The sequence below is a fragment of the Pleurodeles waltl genome, chromosome 5 (assembly GCF_031143425.1).
Source record: "Pleurodeles waltl isolate 20211129_DDA chromosome 5, aPleWal1.hap1.20221129, whole genome shotgun sequence".
Taxonomy (NCBI): domain Eukaryota; kingdom Metazoa; phylum Chordata; class Amphibia; order Caudata; family Salamandridae; genus Pleurodeles; species Pleurodeles waltl.
The window spans coordinates 1,284,559,636-1,284,579,129 of NC_090444.1; positions in this window are offsets into that span (position 1 = coordinate 1,284,559,636).

A 19,494-nucleotide genomic window follows, 5' to 3' on the forward strand; every position below is an offset into this window, starting at 1 on the left:
CAGATCACGCAGACATTCACACACGCAACATTCCGATGCAGACATGCCAACAGTCACTACCACCTCTGTGACCCCCACCTCCTCGTCTCCCTCCTCCCTCCCTGTGACGTCTACACTCACACCTCCATTCACCTCACCATCAGCCAGTGTTTCCATCACCAGCACACCCTCCACTCCAGTCCGCACACGTGCAGTCACCACCCCCACTGCCATTTACACGTCCCCTGTGTCCTCTCCCACTGTGTCTGTCACCCCCTCTTCCACACCACACAAACGCAGCCACCCACCCACCCAACAGCCATCCACCTCACGACAGCCTATCCCTCCTGCACCTGCACCCAAAGACAGCAAACGTGACTCACCTACAACCACATCCTCTCCCTCCACTCCCATTCCCACTGTACCTACCACTCTCCATTGTCCCAAGAAGCTCTTCCTCGCCACTACTAACTTCTTTCCTGACCCTGAGCCCCCCCCTCCTTCTCGTCGGGGTAAGAAGAGCACCTCAGCCACCACCAGCCCTGCAGCCCCCTTGACAAGGGTGCAGGGGTATTGGAGCCCGCCAGCCCGCATGTCTGGATCTTCGCCCAGCAGCAAGGGGACAGCCAGCCCACCCCCTGGGAAGAGGAGCAGAAGGCGGAAGGGGCGCCGCAGGAGCCCGCCTTCTACATCCCCCCCGGACACCACCCAGAGACAGTCACCAGCCACAGCTCCAAAGGGAGGAAAGGGCCACAGGCCCACGACTAAGGAGGGCAAGGGCAGCAAGTCGGAGAGGTCAGGCAGCAGGCCTTCTGCCCAGGAGGAGCCCACAACCCCCATAGCCGCTGCCCCGGGAGGAACCGGCACAGCTGCCCCGGGAGAGCCCACCACCCCCATAGCCGCTGCCCAGGGAGGACCCAGCCCAGCTGGCCAGGAGGGCCCCACCACCCACAGCCCAGGTGGGCAGTGAAGGAGCACCATCCCCGCTGCCCAGGAGGGCACCACCAGGCAATTAGCAGTTGGCCATAGACCGGCCGCCGTCTCAAGAACCGCTGAACTGGGCCCTTCAAGGCAAGGACCGCTGAACTGGGCCCCGCCGTCTCAAGAACCGCTGAACTGGGCCCCGCCGTCTCAAGAACCGCTGAACTGGGCCCGCCGTCTCAAGAACCGCTGAACTGTACCCTTCAGGGCAAGGACCGCTGAACTGGGCCCTTCAGGGCAAGGACCGCTGAACTGGGCCCCGCCGTCTCAAGAACCGCTGAACTGGGCCCTTCAGGGCAAGGACCGCTGAACTGGGCCCTTCAGGGCAAGGACTGCTGAACTGGGCCCCGCCGTCTCAAGAACCGCTAAACTGGGCCCCGCCGTCTCAAGAACCGCTGAACTGGGCCCTTCAGGGCAAGGACCGCTGAACTGGGCCCCGCAGTCTCAAGCACCGCTCCGCTGGGCCCCGCCGTCTCAAGAACCGCTGAACTGGGCCCCGCCGTCTCACGCACCGCTCCGCTGGGCCCCGCCGTCTCAAGAACCGCTGAACTGGGCCCCGCCGTCTCAGGAACCGCTGAACTGGGCCCTTCAAAGCAAGAACCGCTGGCCCTTTGGCAGACGTGGCAGGGCAGGATCTATCTCGGGCAGGGCTGCAGGATGTCCTCTGGCCAACTTGCCTCCTCCAGTGGCAGTGGGGTCTGTTATGGACTGTATGGACTGTGGCTTTGCTCTCCCCAGGATGGCCCAGTGGGCAGGCCACCCACTGTATGGACTGTATGGACTGTGGCTTTGCTCTCCCCAGGATGGCCCAGTGGGCAGGCCACCCACTGTATGGACTGTGGCTTTGCTCTCCCCAGGATGGCCCAGTGGGCAGGCCACCCACTGTATGGACTGTGGCTTTGCTCTCCCCAGGATGGCCCAGTGGGCAGGCCACCCACTGTATGGACTGTATGGACTGTGGCTTTGCTCTCCCCAGGATGGCCCAGTGGGCAGGCCACCCACTGTATGGACTGTATGGACTGTGGCTTTGCTCTCCCCAGGATGGCCCAGTGGGCAGGCCACCCACTGTATGGACTGTTTGGACTGTGGCTTTGCTCTCCCCAGGATGGGCCAGTGGTCATGGAGTCCCCTCGTGGATCTGGCGTCGTGTACTCAAGTGGCTGAGGTGCCCCCCCTTCCCTTCCCCCTGAGGTGCCTGTCCTATTTTCTTTCTGATGCCCCTGCAGTGTTCTCTCCGTGGAGTTCTTGTCGTGGGACTGGGCCTTGCCCCTTTGCACAGGACCCCTGTGATCCACGGACAGTGGTTGGACTACATTTAGTAGCTGTATATATTTTGTACATAGTTTATTTATTTATTGGGATTACTGGTGTCCATATTTCAATATATCTGCCCGTTTATGATCTCTTCTTTTGGTCTTTGCATTATTTCGGAGGGGGGTGGTTTGTGGGTTGTGACAGTGATCTGTGGGAATGCATTGATGTGTGTGTTGTAGTGGGTGTGGGTGGGTGGGTGTGTGCCGGTAATCTTTTCCCTCCCCTGTGTCGTAGGTGCAGTACTCACCGATGTCTTCCGCGCCGCCGGGCGTGCTCCTGGTATATGAGCAGGAATAGGAGTGCGGGGATGACCTGCAACTCTGGTTCCATACTGCCGGAATCTCGCGTGGAGTGCGTAGAGGTGAGCGTTTTCCCGTTCGTAGTCTGTTTCCGCCGTGTTCTTATCGGTGGTGCTCCCGCCCCGGAAAAGGTGGCAGATTGGTGGGTCGTAATAGGGTGGGCGGTACATTGTCTGCCGCCTGGCTGTTGGCGGGAACCGCCGCGCTGTTTGTTTGTACCGCCGTGGCGGTCGGAGTGTTAAGTTGGCGGTTCCCGCCAGGGTCAGAATTGCATATTTTAGACCGCCGGCCTGTTGGCGGCTTGGCCGCCGCTTTATCACCGACCGCCAGGGTCAGAATGAGGGCCTATATCTCCTGAAATCAATACTACACTGTGATTCTAAGCCTAGTCACTCTGAAAACATGAACAATCTAAGAGTTAAGTTTAAAATGACTAAGTTTCAAGATGGCCGGATACCTGTAGGGGAATCAAGATGAATTAAATGAAAACTTTCTTATTCAAGTACTTTCCTTTACATGAGAATCAGAAAAAGATTCTGACTAAATTTTAAACCAGTCATATAAATCCTGTTTTGAGAATGTATACTAGGACCATACAATATTGCATCTAGAAACTCTGGCCTTCTGTGTACTCTTAAAATGTTTCAACACAAATTGCGCATATTGCAGATGTATATACCTATATAGTAAACACCATATAAGGATTGTGCACCATGAATAACACAATATGGATTCAGGAAACAAATCACATAACTTGTCAACTCAAATATTACATAATAAATATCTTAGAATAGTGGCATACAATAAACAACATGAATTAAGCTCGAGGAGAGAATCGTGCGCCTTGCCGATTCGAGTGTCACCATATAAAATACCAAGAAATGGTAGCACGCAATGAATATCAAAGTCAAATCATCATTAATCGAATCGCGCGTCTTGCCGATTCGTAAAACACGATATAAATGTCAAGAAATAACAGCTCACAATAAATAACAAGATCAAAGTACAATGAAACAAATCGCGCTTCTTTTGCTGATTCTTAAGCCACCATGTAAATGTCAAGAAATGGCAGCGCGCAATAAACAACAAAGTTAAATCCTCATGAAATGAGTTGCGCGTCTTGCCAATTCGTAAAACATCATGTAAATGTCAAGAAATAGTAGCGCGCAATGGACAACAATGTTTAAACACCATAAAACGAATCGCACGTCTTGCTGATTCTTAAGCCACCATGCCAATGTCAAGAAATGGTAGCACGCAATGAATAACAAAGTCAAACCTTTATGAAACAAATTGTGCATCTTGCCTATTTGTCAACTACCATATAAATGTGAAGAAATGGTAGCGCGCAAGTAATCTGTTACTCATTTCAGAATTAAACCAAGAATATGAAAATTCTCAATAACGGTGTCGGGATAGTCCAGCCACCGTCTTACTGCCTGAAACCATGATCACCAATGAAGGATGAAGGGCAGAAGACTGGAAGATCCAAATAGGCCGCCGGGACAGGAGCTCAGGAAGAAGCTGCTGCTCTGCACCGGGACCTCTGAATAGTGAGCACTGGGAGTTGGGCTGGCTCTCCTTTATAGAGTCTTGGCCCAGCCCAGAACCACGCCCAGGCATGTTGCAGGGAAAGTCTCTGGAAGGCCCTGGAAAGGGGCCACACCCTAACACACTCTGAAAACCTGCAGCAATACATTGCAAGGGAACAGTATTTGTAAGCATATTAAAAATAAGTTTTCAGGATTGAACTCTGCAATGCAAAAGGTTAAACCACAACATATCAGCACAATGCATAAATTACGTTGTTTTGAGAGTGCTGGGTTTTTGCATTTTTGCGCCAATAGAGCGCGTACTGCTCTGGTGTTGACACATTGCACATGTAAATGCCATGTTTCCAGGATCAGTTCATGATTCCTTTGTCCTGAGTAACAGCAGTGTGCCACACATGATGGAACAACTAGAAGGGGACAGAGGTTGGCTCATAGGTGAGTGTGTATGACACTGGATCAGTGCATAGCTGACAGCCAGGCTGTCTGCAAGTAATGGCAGTTTGTTACAGTCCTGTTTCAACCACTTTTGAAGGTGATTCTGGCTACCCCATCTTGCAATAGCTCCTGACACCTGTGAGAAATCCCAGGTCCGATGCAGAGAGGAATTATATTGAGGCCAATCGACATACTAGGAGGGTGATGGAGCTCACGATAGGTCTCCTGAAGGCTAGATTTCGTTGCCTCCATCTCTCAGGGGGATCCATGTGCTATGGCCCCGACAAGGTGTGTAGATTATTGGTGGCCTGCTGCATGCTGCACAACGTGGCTGTGAGGAAAACTATCCCCCTACTAGAGAAGGAGGGTGCTGTGCATCCAGATATGCTACCTCTGAGAGGGGATGAGAGTGATGGTGAGGGGAAGATGTCGACTCCAGGAACCAGCTGATCCAACTATACTTCCAGTGACTATGAGGTACTGTTCACTGATGATGTTGTCTGCACTGCATAATGTTTGACTGACTCATTTGTTGGGGGATGTGGTGTCTGTAGTCATTGACACTGTTACCTGAAGAATAAGGTGGCATGTGCCATGAAAACAAATATGGTGTACATTGTGTTTTTTTGGGTGTCACAATTGCATTTGTGTGCTGTACAGTGATAGGGAGTGGGCTCATGGTGGATGTCCATACTAGGTACATGGGATCAGCGATTGGTGGCAGTGGGTATTGGTCCATATATCCCATGCAAGTTGTTAAGTTGCTATTGGCGGGTGAGGATGGTAGCACAGTGGCACACTTGGGAGACAGTTCAAGTCAAAGTCACTTCTTAAGGGGGACCTTGGTCTTGGCAGGTGTTCCAGTGCCATATCTGGGTCTGAGGGCCTGTTTGAGTGCCTGGTGCTGGGCTGCACGGGTAGGGGTGCTGGTCTCTTGTGTGTCCTCTGCCACTGGGTGTACACATATATTTTTTGGTGTTATTTCAGGACTGTGCTGTGGATTGGTATTCTTCTTTATCTGTAATTTTTATTCTGTCTTCTATGTACACATGCCTTTTCGGTGTTTTAGTTAATTACGACGTGTGTTATTTGGTTACTCACACATGTATGCACCTTTTTTGCGTGTTAGGCACTTGTTTATTTTTTCTTTTTTTTCTTCTTTTGGCACTATGTTTTCTATTATATCAGGAAGTCACACCTCTTGTTGGACCCCTGTGTGCACTGCTCCTTTTGCTTCTCTTCTCTAATTTTGATCTCTATATTTTTGGCTGCGGGGCTCTCTTTGTGATGGAGCAAAACATATTCTTTGTTTTATCAGAAATGTACCATTGTACCATTACAAGTTTCTTTTTCTGTACATTCACTTTACAGCCTTGAAAAAGTCATTTAGACGAAACACATGTCAGCTGTTTGGCTGTTTTTCCATTGGACTTACCGTTGCTTTGGTTTGAATCTCTTGCCAACGGACTAATAAAATCCTCATGATGCACCACATACTTGTGTTACGCGCTGATTTGCAAGCACAGTAAAGTTTGGACTTCTTGAACTTTTCAGTGTGCCCCAGTACATATTCTCTTCATGTTGTAAGCTGGTGTCTTCACCAACTAAATTGCACCTGTAGTGGTTGGGTGCAGTACTGACGGGCACCATTAGCTGGAATAAGCTCACTATATGAACAATACTTTGATATGCACACCTAAGGAGGTGCGAACCATCTGCATAGCCACTACCTTGTTCAACATATGGCGGTGTGCTGTTCACTGCCAATGGCGGTCTTCTGTTCACCATCGCCATGATGGTCGGCAGTGTTTCCCGCCATGTTCCTAATGACCACCTTAGTTTGTTTAGTATATTTATTATTACTTGGTTTTCTCCATGTTTAGGAATTTTTCAAGTCATGAAAGTATTTACTTATCATCTTCTCCATTTTAATTTCTTCCCTCCTCTGTTTATTTTTCATCCTTTGTTTTTGGCTGCATCTATACAATTTGTAACATCTGATTATGCAAATGAGACATACAACAACTAATAATACTGGTTTCAGTATCATTCCCACAACACCCTGACTGAAGTTTCCCAACCCGTTTTTCCCTTCAGTAAAACATTTGCCTTTATTTTCCCATACACTTAGCTCTTTCAGATCTTTTAGGTCAGAATTTATATCCATCAAATTCTTAATTAATTTTTGAATCCCTTTACTGTTATCAGGGATAAATGTGCGACAATGTTTCGCTTTGAGCATCCAACAGACTCTGCCCTATTTTGCTAAAAGCTTGCCTAACACAAGACAGTTCTGAAGAACCCAGAAATATACTGCAATCATGTCAGTATCCATCAATATAATTGCTCCAGAAAAATCTGTTTGCATTTTATCTACAATGGTAGACAACTTTCTAATTTTCATGTCATTCAGAACAATTCCTGCAGAAGGAATAATTGCTCCAAATATACCTCCAACTACTTCCAAATAACTTGTCCTTTTTGATCTTGATCTTTGAATTTCATGTGTGTCATCTATGTTGTCAACTTGATAAATTTTAGAAAAAAACACACACAGTTAGCAAGTATCATACCATCCTCTAGGGAGACGATATTAAGTACCTTTTCCACAAATGTAATAAACCCCGGGATTCACAGGATCTTGACCATTCAGCATAAAGCCCTATGTATTCCTAAAAAGAAATACATGTCTGCATTCACCTCTTCTGACAAACTTAGTATCAGTTCTAGATTGTGGCCTGTATATACAAAGCTTTCCTACATGTTCATAGTCCAAAACAAGCTTCCCTTGTGTGTTAGTTACACTATATGCGTAATCATTCTTGTAAGTGCATTTCACGAAACCCTTCTCTATCTTCTCCTTCAATTATTTTTTTCTATCATCAGTCTGATCCTGAAAAGTCTTCTCACCTGTTGAAAGTACACAGGTTAGATTGTTAAGGTGGGCATAGACAGTCCCAAATATTAGTGTAGGTTCAAGGAAACCTCCAACAATGTATTTGTTCCTACCTTTAGCAATACTCCTCAAGTGTTGGTTAACTTGAACAAAAGGAAATACTTCATCAATATTTGAATAAAAATATTGAATGCATTATTGATTATAGAATCATGTTAATAGAAGACTGCAACTAATCCCATATGTTAGTGGTAAGCTGAGATGTGTAATTACTTTGTGTACATACATAATATTCTCTCACATCTACTGTCTCAACATATTCATACAATAAGCAATAGAAAACACTAAAAGAACAAACTCCTTGAAAGCTACGTGTAAATATTCTTCATCCCTATTAAACATCTGTAATTTAGAAAGTGTAGTAGTCCCAGGAGGAGGTGTATAATCAGTTTCAGCTTTCTTAGAAACACTCATAGTTAGTATCAACTGTGAGCTCATCAACACACATAATACTGCCAATCCAACACACATACACTTGCAACACCCATTGTTTCTATTGCGATTGAGGAAAATAGATTTAACTATGCAGCCAAACAAAAATAAAAAATAACCGTCAGTCTTCTTTGCAATTGTTTACAAGAGCTTTATCAAAATCAGTTTCAAAAGTATCTTGTTAGATCATATTCTGCTGATCACTAACTAATGCTTCCAGTAAATAATGTCTCTCTTTTTCAATTGGCAATGCGATTTCAAAACTCAGTTCAAATGCAATTTCAGGTGCCAAAATGTAGAACTAAATTCTCATGGTAAAAACAAAAGGACATAAACTCGTGTTCCCATTCATCAGCTGCAAGGTATGCCTATTCAGGGCCTGAGTATCTTTGACTTGCAACTCTCTTTCTTCTTGATCTTTGATTTGCACCAGTTTCCTCTTCACTCAGATCTGTTCCTTCTGTTGTTTCCTTTTCCTCATTTATGCTTGTCAGTACATCAGGAATATTTTCAGTTTCCTGCAGTATACTCTCCTTTCACAGTTTTCTAGACAGTGATGGCAAAACTGGACTTACGATTCTCCTTGGTTCAGCAGGAATCTGACAAGCACTTCTTTGACTTGCTTCATCTGCACCATTAGCCACTTCAGGAGGAATCAAATCTTCAACTCAAATCTACTTTCGGATCCTTCTGGGAACGAGATCTGCTTTATCTCTTTTTCACAATTGTATGCTTCTGGGAGTCCTCTCCTGCTACATCTGTTTCTGATTCTGCTGTTTGAGGAATATCAAGATTAACCCCTCTTTCATCTCACGGAGGTATACCTGGATTTTCACTAGTTTGCACTGTCTTTGCTCTTTCATTCACCACAGTCTCTCTTCTTGCCTCTTGAGACTGAACAACTTCTGCTGGTGCTCTCAGCAACACTGGATCTTCTTCCAGAGTAAAAGTCACTTCGCGAGTATGGCTCGCATGGACCTAGTTCGGAACTCAAGCACACTTCCCAGCAGTCGTAGCAACCAGAATGATCTAGTAGGACCTTTCCACCTAAGGTTCCAAGCAGGTCTTCCTTACATGCTTCTTGATCATCACCCAATCCCCAACCCGAAGACTCTGACACTGACATTGGGATGGATGGTGGCACGGCTGTTACTTCTACCTGGTCATTTAAAGAGCGAACCACGTCAGCTAGACCCTTGTAGTAACCGTGCACAAAGTCATCTGTTATGTTTACAAGTGCATTTGCAGGAACAGCTGGCAATCTTATTGCTCTGCCCACAGGATCTCATGTGGGGAGAGTCTGGTCTTTCTGTCAGGTATACTTCGCATGCTCATCAAACCAAGGGTAAAGTATCTGGCCATTTCAGATTTGTCGATGCACACATTTTTACCAATCGAGCTTTCAAAGTTCCATTAATTTGTTCTACTAATCCAAAAGCTTCAGGACGGTAGCCACAATACAGTTTCTGCTCAATGTTTAAGGCTGAACATAGTAATTTAATCACCTTGTTATTGATGTGACTTCCTCTGTTCGATTCTAAAGAGGCTAGGAATCCAAAATGTGGGATCAACTCATTAAGTAACAGCTAGATAAATAAAGGAATGTCCAAATAAGGACATTGGCCAGTCCATGAGAAACAGACTGAAGGGCCTAAATGGCCCAAACTTGACTCCCACATGTGCACAGGGTACTCCACCGTAAAGGGACATCAATGGGGCAGCCTGGCACCTCAGGGAACAGGGGCAGGGTGTGGCGGGGTGGTGACTTACATCTGGAACGGGTGGCTTGGGCTTACGTTTTGGCGGTGGAGGGGGTTTGGGTTTGCTCTTGGAAGGTGGGGGAGCGGGCTTGGACCAGAGCGTGGCAGATGGACCTGGGGCAGCACAGGGCTTCTTCTTCTCTGGGGAAGGGGCACGGGAATGGGAAGGGTGGACTGGGGTGGACTTAGACGAGGAAGGAGTGGACAGGGCAAGGAGATGGGCACGTTTAGGGACGAGACAGTAGGTTCGAACAGGTCAACACGGGACAGTGGGGGTGGACATGGAGGAAGGTGTGGGAGTGGAGGTAGAGCGAGTGCTTGTAATTGGTGTATGTGTGCTGGACGTAGATGCAAGTGCCTGTACAGTATGCTGAGGTGTGGTGGATGTGTGTTGAGTGGGTGTCTGGGAATGTTTGAGTGTCTTGGGAGGAGGGGGGGTGGACACAGTGGGACAAGACAGGCTGCCAGTGTAAATGGATGTTGCCTGGTGTTTGCAGGTCTGGTGAGTGTGCTGCATGTGTCAGTCAATGTGGTTGTGGTGAGTGCAGGTGTGGTGTCTGGGGTAGATGACTGGAAGTCTGATGTTGTGGTGACTGCAAAAATGGAGCCAGCAGCAGTGACTGAGGGTGCAGTGCTAGTGGGTGTACATGTTGAGGTGACAGACAGGGAGGCGGGAAAGGTGGACACACTGGGGGAAGTGGATGTTGTCATGTGTGCCTTTGTATGTTGGCTGTGTGTATGCCTGTGGTGGGAAGTGTGGTGCTTGTGTTTCTCTTTGTGCTTCTTGTGTGTTGATGTGTGTGCATGGCTGTCTGAACGTGTGCTTGGGATGGGTGAAGGGAGTGGGGTGCTGGAAGGGGTAGAGGTGGTTGGAGGAGGGACAGAAAGACCAGGGACACTGGCTGCCATCAAAGAGGAGGCCAGAGCCTGAAAAGATCTCTGGAGGCTAGACATGGTACTGTGAATGCCTTCCAGGAATGCATTGCATTGCTGCATCTGGGATCCTAGCCCCTGCATGGCATTCACAATGGTTGTCTGCCCTACAGAGATGGTCCTCAGGAGGTCAATAGCCTCCTCCGTGAGGGCAGCAGGGATATAGTCATGACTATGCCCCTGACTTGTGGCCACTACCCCAGCATAAAACTAATTTCTAACATGACACAAGGACCTGCCCCTAACTATTTCTATGCCCATGGGGGGCAGGACTGCTGGAAGACAGCTGTCAGAGTGCCTAGCACTAGACAGCATACATACCACAGCACCCAAACACATCCTTCAAAGTGGTATGAAACGGTGTTGGTACTCACCCCCTTGTGGCTGCTGTGCTGCCTTCAAGCGCCCATCCAAATCTGGATATGCCACCACAAGAATGTGGCACATTAGGGGGCTCAGGGTCTGAATGGGCACCCCTTCCTCGTTGGGAGGCCTTCCCCAGCTGGGCCTCACAGATCTTCCTGGACCAGCGCCGCAGGTCCTCCCAGCGCTTCCTGTAGTGGGTGCTCTGCCAGTTGTAGACCCCCAGGGTCCGCACCTCTCTGGTAATGGTCTGCCAGAGTCCCCTCTTCTGATGGGCGCTGACCTATATCGGACACACAGAGAAGAAAACAAGACATCAGGATATGCCCATTTGATACAGCTGACATGTCGTCCCCTATGGGACAGACACTTCACAGGATCATTTTACCACCTCACTCACAGTGCTTGTCAAACAATCTATGCTTGTGCAGTTACAAATCGAACACAGATGAATACAGGCATCCGCCACCATCACACACATCCATGCAAGGCAACCACCAACTCACCTGCTCCTCTGGTCACCCATATAACTTGGCATACAGGGGTAGGACCCCATCCAGCAGATTCTCCAGCTCCTCCGTGATGAAGGCCGGGGCCATTTCCCCATGACATGTGCCATTGGAGTAACCAGAGTCAGGACCTAGCAGCACACTCAGTGGAGAACTTTCATGCACGGGATCTAGGAGTCAAGTGAAATTGGGGTGACGACATGCCGTACGTTCTGCAGCGGTGTGCACTGATCATGATAGGCCCATGTTCCTAATTGTCAACCATGTTATCGAATAAGTGGGTGCACGGCAGTGAACAACGCATTCCGCCATGCCGACTAACGCCAGCAGAATGATGTCACTTCCACTCCCTGAGACCTGGATGGTGGGAGGCTACCATTTTGCTAGCACCACGTACATATATCCTGGTCATGGGCCCCATTCAAGGCCTTCAGGTCCCAGCCCTTTCTTGCCTGCCCACATGAGTGTCTGTTCCTCACATCAGTCCAAAGGTATCACTGCATACATGTCCCAAAAGTTCTACATCATACATCGCTTGTGTGTGTCACCAACGTATTGTACAGCAGTTATTCATACACAACATGTTTTGCATGTGTATGTGTGTCCCTCATATGTGTTCTTTCCTCCCCATGGGTACACACCCATGTGGCGAGGGAGGGCCCCATCTGTGTACAGACCTCTTGTTGATTTGGAAACCATGGTGGAACGTCACATCATTGTCACCTACAGACTCAATCGTACAACAGTCCATGACCTATGTGCTTTACTGGATCCTGTACTGAGACCAGCTAATAGGAATCAGCATGCCATCCCTACTGAAGTGCAAGTGCTCTCTGTCCTCCATTTCTTGGCCACTGGCTCATTTCAGGTGACAGTGGCCATGGGTGCAGGGTTCTCAGAGCCAATGTTTAGCCTCGTCCTGTCCAAATTCCTAGATTAATTTGTACAACACCTGCAGACATATGTCAAGTTTCCCCAAAAGTCTGAATTCTATGCCTTTGCTAACATTTCCCATGTGATAGGCGCCATCGATGGCACCCACATAGCTCTCATCCCCCCAAGAGTAAATGAACAGGTGTACAGGAACAGGATGAGCTTCCACTCAATGAATATACAATTGGTGTGTACTGCTGACCAGTACATTGTGTCAGAGTCACCAGATCCTCGGGGTCTGTGCACGTTCCCAACACGTTCACCACTGAACAGCTCCAAGACTCTGATAGATAAATCACAGAGACTGAGAGAGTTCAAGAGGGGAAGAAGGGATTAGGAAGGGAACAGCTGGGAAGGAGACCTGTAGTAAGAAAAAGGTTAGAACACACAATAAAAACATTATATCTCCTGAAATCAATACTACACTGTGATTCTAAGCCTAGTCACCCCTAAACATGAACAATCTAAGAGTTAAGTTTAAAATGACTAAGTTTCAAGATGGCCGGATACCTGTAGGGGAATCAAGATGAATTAAATGAAAACTTTCTTATTCAAGTACTTTCCTTTACATGAGAATCAGAAAAAGATTCTGACTAAATTTTAAACCAGTCATATAAATCCTGTTTTGAGAATGTATACTAGGACCATACAATATTGCATCTAGAAACTCTGGCCTTCTGTGTACTCTTAAAATGTTTCAACACAAATTGCGCATATTGCAGATGTATATACCTATATAGTAAACACCATATAAGGATTGTGCACCATGAATAACACAATATGGATTCAGGAAACAAATCACATAACTTGTCAACTCAAATATTACATAATAAATATCTTAGAATAGTGGCATACAATAAACAACATGAATTAAGCTCGAGGAGAGAATCGTGCGCCTTGCCGATTCGAGTGTCACCATATAAAATACCAAGAAATGGTAGCACGCAATGAATATCAAAGTCAAATCATCATTAATCGAATCGCGCGTCTTGCCGATTCGTAAAACACGATATAAATGTCAAGAAATAACAGCTCACAATAAATAACAAGATCAAAGTACAATGAAACAAATCGCGCTTCTTTTGCTGATTCTTAAGCCACCATGTAAATGTCAAGAAATGGCAGCGCGCAATAAACAACAAAGTAAAATCCTCATGAAATGAGTTGCGCGTCTTGCCAATTCGTAAAACATCATGTAAATGTCAAGAAATAGTAGCGCGCAATGGACAACAATGTTTAAACACCATAAAACGAATCGCACGTCTTGCCGATTCTTAAGCCACCATGCCAATGTCAAGAAATTGTAGCACGCAATGAATAACAAAGTCAAACCTTTATGAAACAAATTGTGCATCTTGCCTATTTGTCAACTACCATATAAATGTCAAGAAATGGTAGCGCGCAAGTAATCTGTTACTCATTTCAGAATTAAACCAAGAATATGAAAATTCTCAATAACAGTGTCGGGATAGTCCAACCACCATCTTACTGCCTGGAACAATGATCACCAATGAAGGATGAAGGGCAGAAGACTGGAAGATCCAAATAGGCCGCCGGGACAGGAGCTCAGGAAGAAGCTGCTGCTCTGCACCGGGACCTCTGAATAGTGAGCACTGGGAGTTGGGCTGGCTCTCCTTTATAGAGTCTTGGCCCAGCCCAGAACCACGCCCAGGCATGTTGCAGGGAAAGTCTCTGGAAGGCCCTGGAAAGGGGCCACACCCTAACACACTCTGAAAACCTGCAGCAATACATTGCAAGGGAACAGTATTTGTAAGCATATTAAAAATAAGTTTTCAGGATTGAACTCTGCAATGCAAAAGGTTAAACCACAACATATCAGCACAATGCATAAATTACGTTGTTTTGAGAGTGCTGGGTTTTTGCATTTTTGCGCCAATAGAGCGTGTACTGCTCTGGTGTTGACACATTGCACATGTAAATGCCATGTTTCCAGGATCAGTTCATGATTCCTTTGTCCTGAGTAACAGCAGTGTGCCACACATGATGGAACAACTAGAAGGGGACAGAGGTTGGCTCATAGGTGAGTGTGTATGACACTGGATCAGTGCATAGCGGACAGCCAGGCTGTCTGCAAGTAATGGCAGTTTGTTACAGTCCTGTTTCAACCACTTTTGAAGGTGATTCTGGCTACCCCATCTTGCAATAGCTCCTGACACCTGTGAGAAATCCCAGGACAGATGCAGAGAGGAATTATATTGAGGCCAATCGACATACTAGGAGGGTGATGGAGCTCACGATAGGTCTCCTGAAGGCTAGATTTCGTTGCCTCCATCTCTCAGGGGGATCCATGTGCTATGGCCCGACAAGGTGTGTAGATTATTGGTGGCCTGCTGCATGCTGCACAACGTGGCTGTGAGGAAAACTATCCCCCTACTAGAGAAGGAGGGTGCTGTGCATCCAGACATGCTACCTCTGAGAGGGGATGAGAGTGATGGTGAGGGGAAGATGTCGACTCCAGGAACCAGCTGATCCAACTATACTTCCAGTGACTTTGAGGTACTGTTCACTGATGATGTTGTCTGCACTGCATAATGTTTGACTGACTCATTTGTTGGGGGATGTGGTGTCTGTAGTCATTGACACTGTTACCTGAAGAATAAGGTGGCATGTGCCATGAAAACAAATATGGTGTACATTGTGTTTTTTTGGGTGTCACAATTGCATTGGTGTGCTGTACAGTGATAGGGAGTGGGCTCATGGTGGATGTCCATACTAGGTACATGGGCTCAGCGATTGGTGGCAGTGGGTATTGGTCCATATATCCCATGCAAGTTGTTAAGTTGCTATTGGCGGGTGAGGATGGTAGCACAGTGGTACACTTGGGAGACAGTTCAAGTCAAAGTCACTTCTTAAGGGGGACCTTGGTCTTGGCAGGTGTTCCAGTGCCATATCTGGGTCTGAGGGCCTGTTTGAGTGCCTGGTGCTGGGCTGCACAGGTAGGGGTGCTGGTCTCTTGTGTGTCCTCTGCCACTGGGTGTACACATATATTTTTTGGTGTTATTTCAGGACTGTGCTGTGGATTGGTATTCTTCTTTATCTGTAATTTTTATTCTGTCTTCTATGTACACATGCCTTTTCGGTGTTTTAGTTAATTACGACGTGTGTTATTTGGTTACTCACACATGTATGCACCTTTTTTGCGTGTTAGGCACTTGTTTATTTTTTCTTTTTTTTCTTCTTTTGGCACTATGTTTTCTATTATATCAGGAAGTCACACCTCTTGTTGGACCCCTGTGTGCACTGCTCCTTTTGCTTCTCTTCTCTAATTTTGATCTCTATATTTTTGGCTGCGGGGCTCTCTTTGTGATGGAGCAAAACATATTCTTTGTTTTAACAGAAATGTACCATTGTACCATTACAAGTTTCTTTTTCTGTACATTCACTTTACAGCCTTGAAAAAGTCATTTAGACGAAACACATGTCAGCTGTTTGGCTGTTTTTCCATTGGACTTACCGTTGCTTTGGTTTGAATCTCTTGCCAACGCACTAATAAAATCCTCATGATGCACCACATACTTGTGTTACGCGCTGATTTGCAAGCACAGTAAAGTTTGGACTTCTTGGACTTTTCAGTGTGCCCCAGTACATATTCTCTTCATGTTGTAAGCTGGTGTCTTCACCAACTAAATTGCACCTGTAGTGGTTGGGTGCAGTACTGACGGGCACCCTTAGCTGGAATAAGCTCACTATATGAACAATACTTTGATATGCACACCTAAGGAGGTGCGAACCATCTGCATAGCCACTACCTTGTTCAACATATGACGGTGTGCTGTTCACTGCCAATGGCGGTCTTCTGTTCACCATCGCCATGATGGTCGGCAGTGTTTCCCGCCATGTTCCTAATGACCACCTTAGTTTGTTTAGTATATTTATTATTACTTAGTTTTCTCCATGTTTAGGAATTTTTCAAGTCATGAAAGTATTTACTTATCATCTTCTCCATTTTAATTTCTTCCCTCCTCTGTTTATTTTTCATCCTTTGTTTTTGACTGCATCTATACAATTTGTAACATCTGATTATGCAAATGAGACATACAACAACTAATAATACTGGTTTCAGTATCATTCCCACAACACCCTGACTGAAGTTTACCAACCCGTTTTTCCCTTCAGTAAAACATTTGCCTTTATTTTCCCATACACTTAGCTCTTTCAGATCTTTTAGGTCAGAATTTATATCCATCAAATTCTTAATTAATTTTTGAATCCCTTTACTGTTATCAGGGATAAATGTGCGACAATGTTTCGCTTTGAGCATCCAACAGACTCTGCCCTATTTTGCTAAAAGCTTGCCTAACACGACAGTTCTGAAGAACCCAGAAATATACTGCAATCATGTCAGTATCCATCAATATAATTGCTCCAGAAAAATCTGTTTGCATTTTATCTACAATGGTAGACAACTTTCTAATTTTCATGTCATTCAGAACAATTCCTGCAGAAGGAATAATTGCTCCAAATATACCTCCAACTACTTCCAAATAACTTGTCCTTTTTGATCTTGATCTTTGAATTTCATGTGTGTCATCTATGTTGTCAACTTGATAAATTTTAGAAAAAAACACACACAGTTAGCAAGTATCATACCATCCTCTAGGGAGACGATATTAAGTACCTTTTCAACAAATGTAATAAACCCCGGGATTCACAGGATCTTGACCATTCAGCATAAAGCCCTATGTATTCCTAAAAAGAAATACATGTCTGCATTCACCTCTTCTGACAAACTTAGTATCAGTTCTAGATTGTGGCCTGTATATACGAAGCTTTCCTACATGTTCATAGTCTAAAACAAGCTTCCCTTGTGTGTTAGTTACACTATATGCGTAATCATTCTTGTAAGTGCATTTCACGAAACCCTTCTCTATCTTCTCCTTCAATTATTTTTTTCTATCATCAGTCTGATCCTGAAAAGTCTTCTCACCTGTTGAAAGTACACAGGTTAGATTGTTAAGGTGGGCATAGACAGTCCCAAATATTAGTGTAGGTTCAAGGAAACCTCCAACAATGTATTTGTTCCTAGCTTTAGCAATACTCCTCAAGTGTTGGTTAACTTGAACAAAAGGAAATACTTCATCAATATTTGAATAAAAATATTGAATGCATTATTGATTATAGAATCATGTTAATAGAAGACTGCAACTAATCCCATATGTTAGTGGTAAGCTGAGATGTGTAATTACTTTGTGTACATACATAATATTCTCTCACATCTACTGTCTCAACATATTCATACAATAAGCAATAGAAAACACTAAAAGAACAAACTCCTTGAAAGCTACGTGTAAATATTCTTCATCCCTATTAAACATCTGTAATTTAGAAAGTGTAGTAGTCCCAGGAGGAGGTGTATAATCAGTTTCAGCTTTCTTAGAAACACTCATAGTTAGTATCAACTGTGAGCTCATCAACACACATAATACTGCCAATCCAACACACATACACTTGCAACACCCATTGTTTCTATTGCGATTGAGGAAAATAGATTTAACTATGCAGCCAAACAAAAATAAAAAATAACCGTCAGTCTTCTTTGCAATTGTTTACAAGAGCTTTATCAAAATCAGTTTCAAAAGGATCTTCTGCTGATCACTAACTAATGCTTCCAGTAAATAATGTCTCTCTTTTTCAATTGGCAATGCGATTTCAAAACTCAGTTCAAATGCAATTTCAGGTTCCAAAATGTAGAACTAAATTCTCATGGTAAAAACAAAAGGACATAAACTCGTGTTCCCATTCATCAGCTGCAAGGTATGCCTATTCAGGGCCTGAGTATCTTTGACTTGCAACTCTCTTTCTTCTTGATCTTTGATTTGCACCAGTTTCCTCTTCACTCAGATCTGTTCCTTCTGTTGTTTCCTTTTCCTCATTTATGCTTGTCAGTACATCAGGAATATTTTCAGTTTCCTGCAGTATACTCTCCTTTCACAGTTTTCTAGACAGTGATGGCAAAACTGGACTTACGATTCTCCTTGGTTCAGCAGGAATCTGACAAGCACTTCTTTGACTTGCTTCATCTGCACCATTAGCCACTTCAGGAGGAATCAAATCTTCAACTCAAATCTACTTTCGGATCCTTCTGGGAACGAGATCTGCTTTATCTCTTTTTCACAATTGTATGCTTCTGGGAGTCCTCTCCTGCTACATCTGTTTCTGATTCTGCTGTTTGAGGAATATCAAGATTAACCCCTCTTTCATCTCACGGAGGTATACCTGGATTTTCACTAGTTTGCACTGTCTTTGCTCTTTCATTCACCACAGTCTCTCTTCTTGCCTCTTGAGACTGAACAACTTCTGCTGGTGCTCTCAGCAACACTGGATCTTCTTCCAGAGTAAAAGTCACTTTGCGAGTATGGCTCGCATGGACCTAGTTCGGAACTCGAGCACACTTCCCAGCAGTCGTAGCAACCAGAATGATCTAGTAGGGACCTTTCCACCTAAGGTTCCAAGCAGGTCTTCCTTACATGCTTCTTGATCATCACCCAATCACCAACCCGAAGACTCTGACACTGACATTGGGATGGATGGTGGCACGGCTGTTACTTCCACCTGGTCATTTAAAGAGCGAACCACGTCAGCTAGACCCTTGTAGTAACCGTGCACAAAGTCATCTGTTATGTTTACAAGTGCATTTGCAGGAACAGCTGGCAATCTTATTGCTCTGCCCACAGGATCTCATGTGGGGAGAGTCTGGTCTTTCTGTCAGGTATACTTCGCATGCTCATCAAACCAAGGGTAAAGTATCTGGCCATTTCAGATTTGTCGATGCACACATTTTTACCAATCGAGCTTTCAAAGTTCCATTAATTTGTTCTACTAATCCAAAAGCTTCAGGACGGTAGCCACAATACAGTTTCTGCTCAATGTTTAAGGCTGAACATAGTAATTTAATCACCTTGTTATTGATGTGACTTCCTCTGTTCGATTCTAAAGAGGCTAGGAATCCAAAATGTGGGATCAACTCATTAAGTAACAGATTTGCTACTGTGAGGCTATCATTTCTATGTGTGGGGTAGGCTTCAA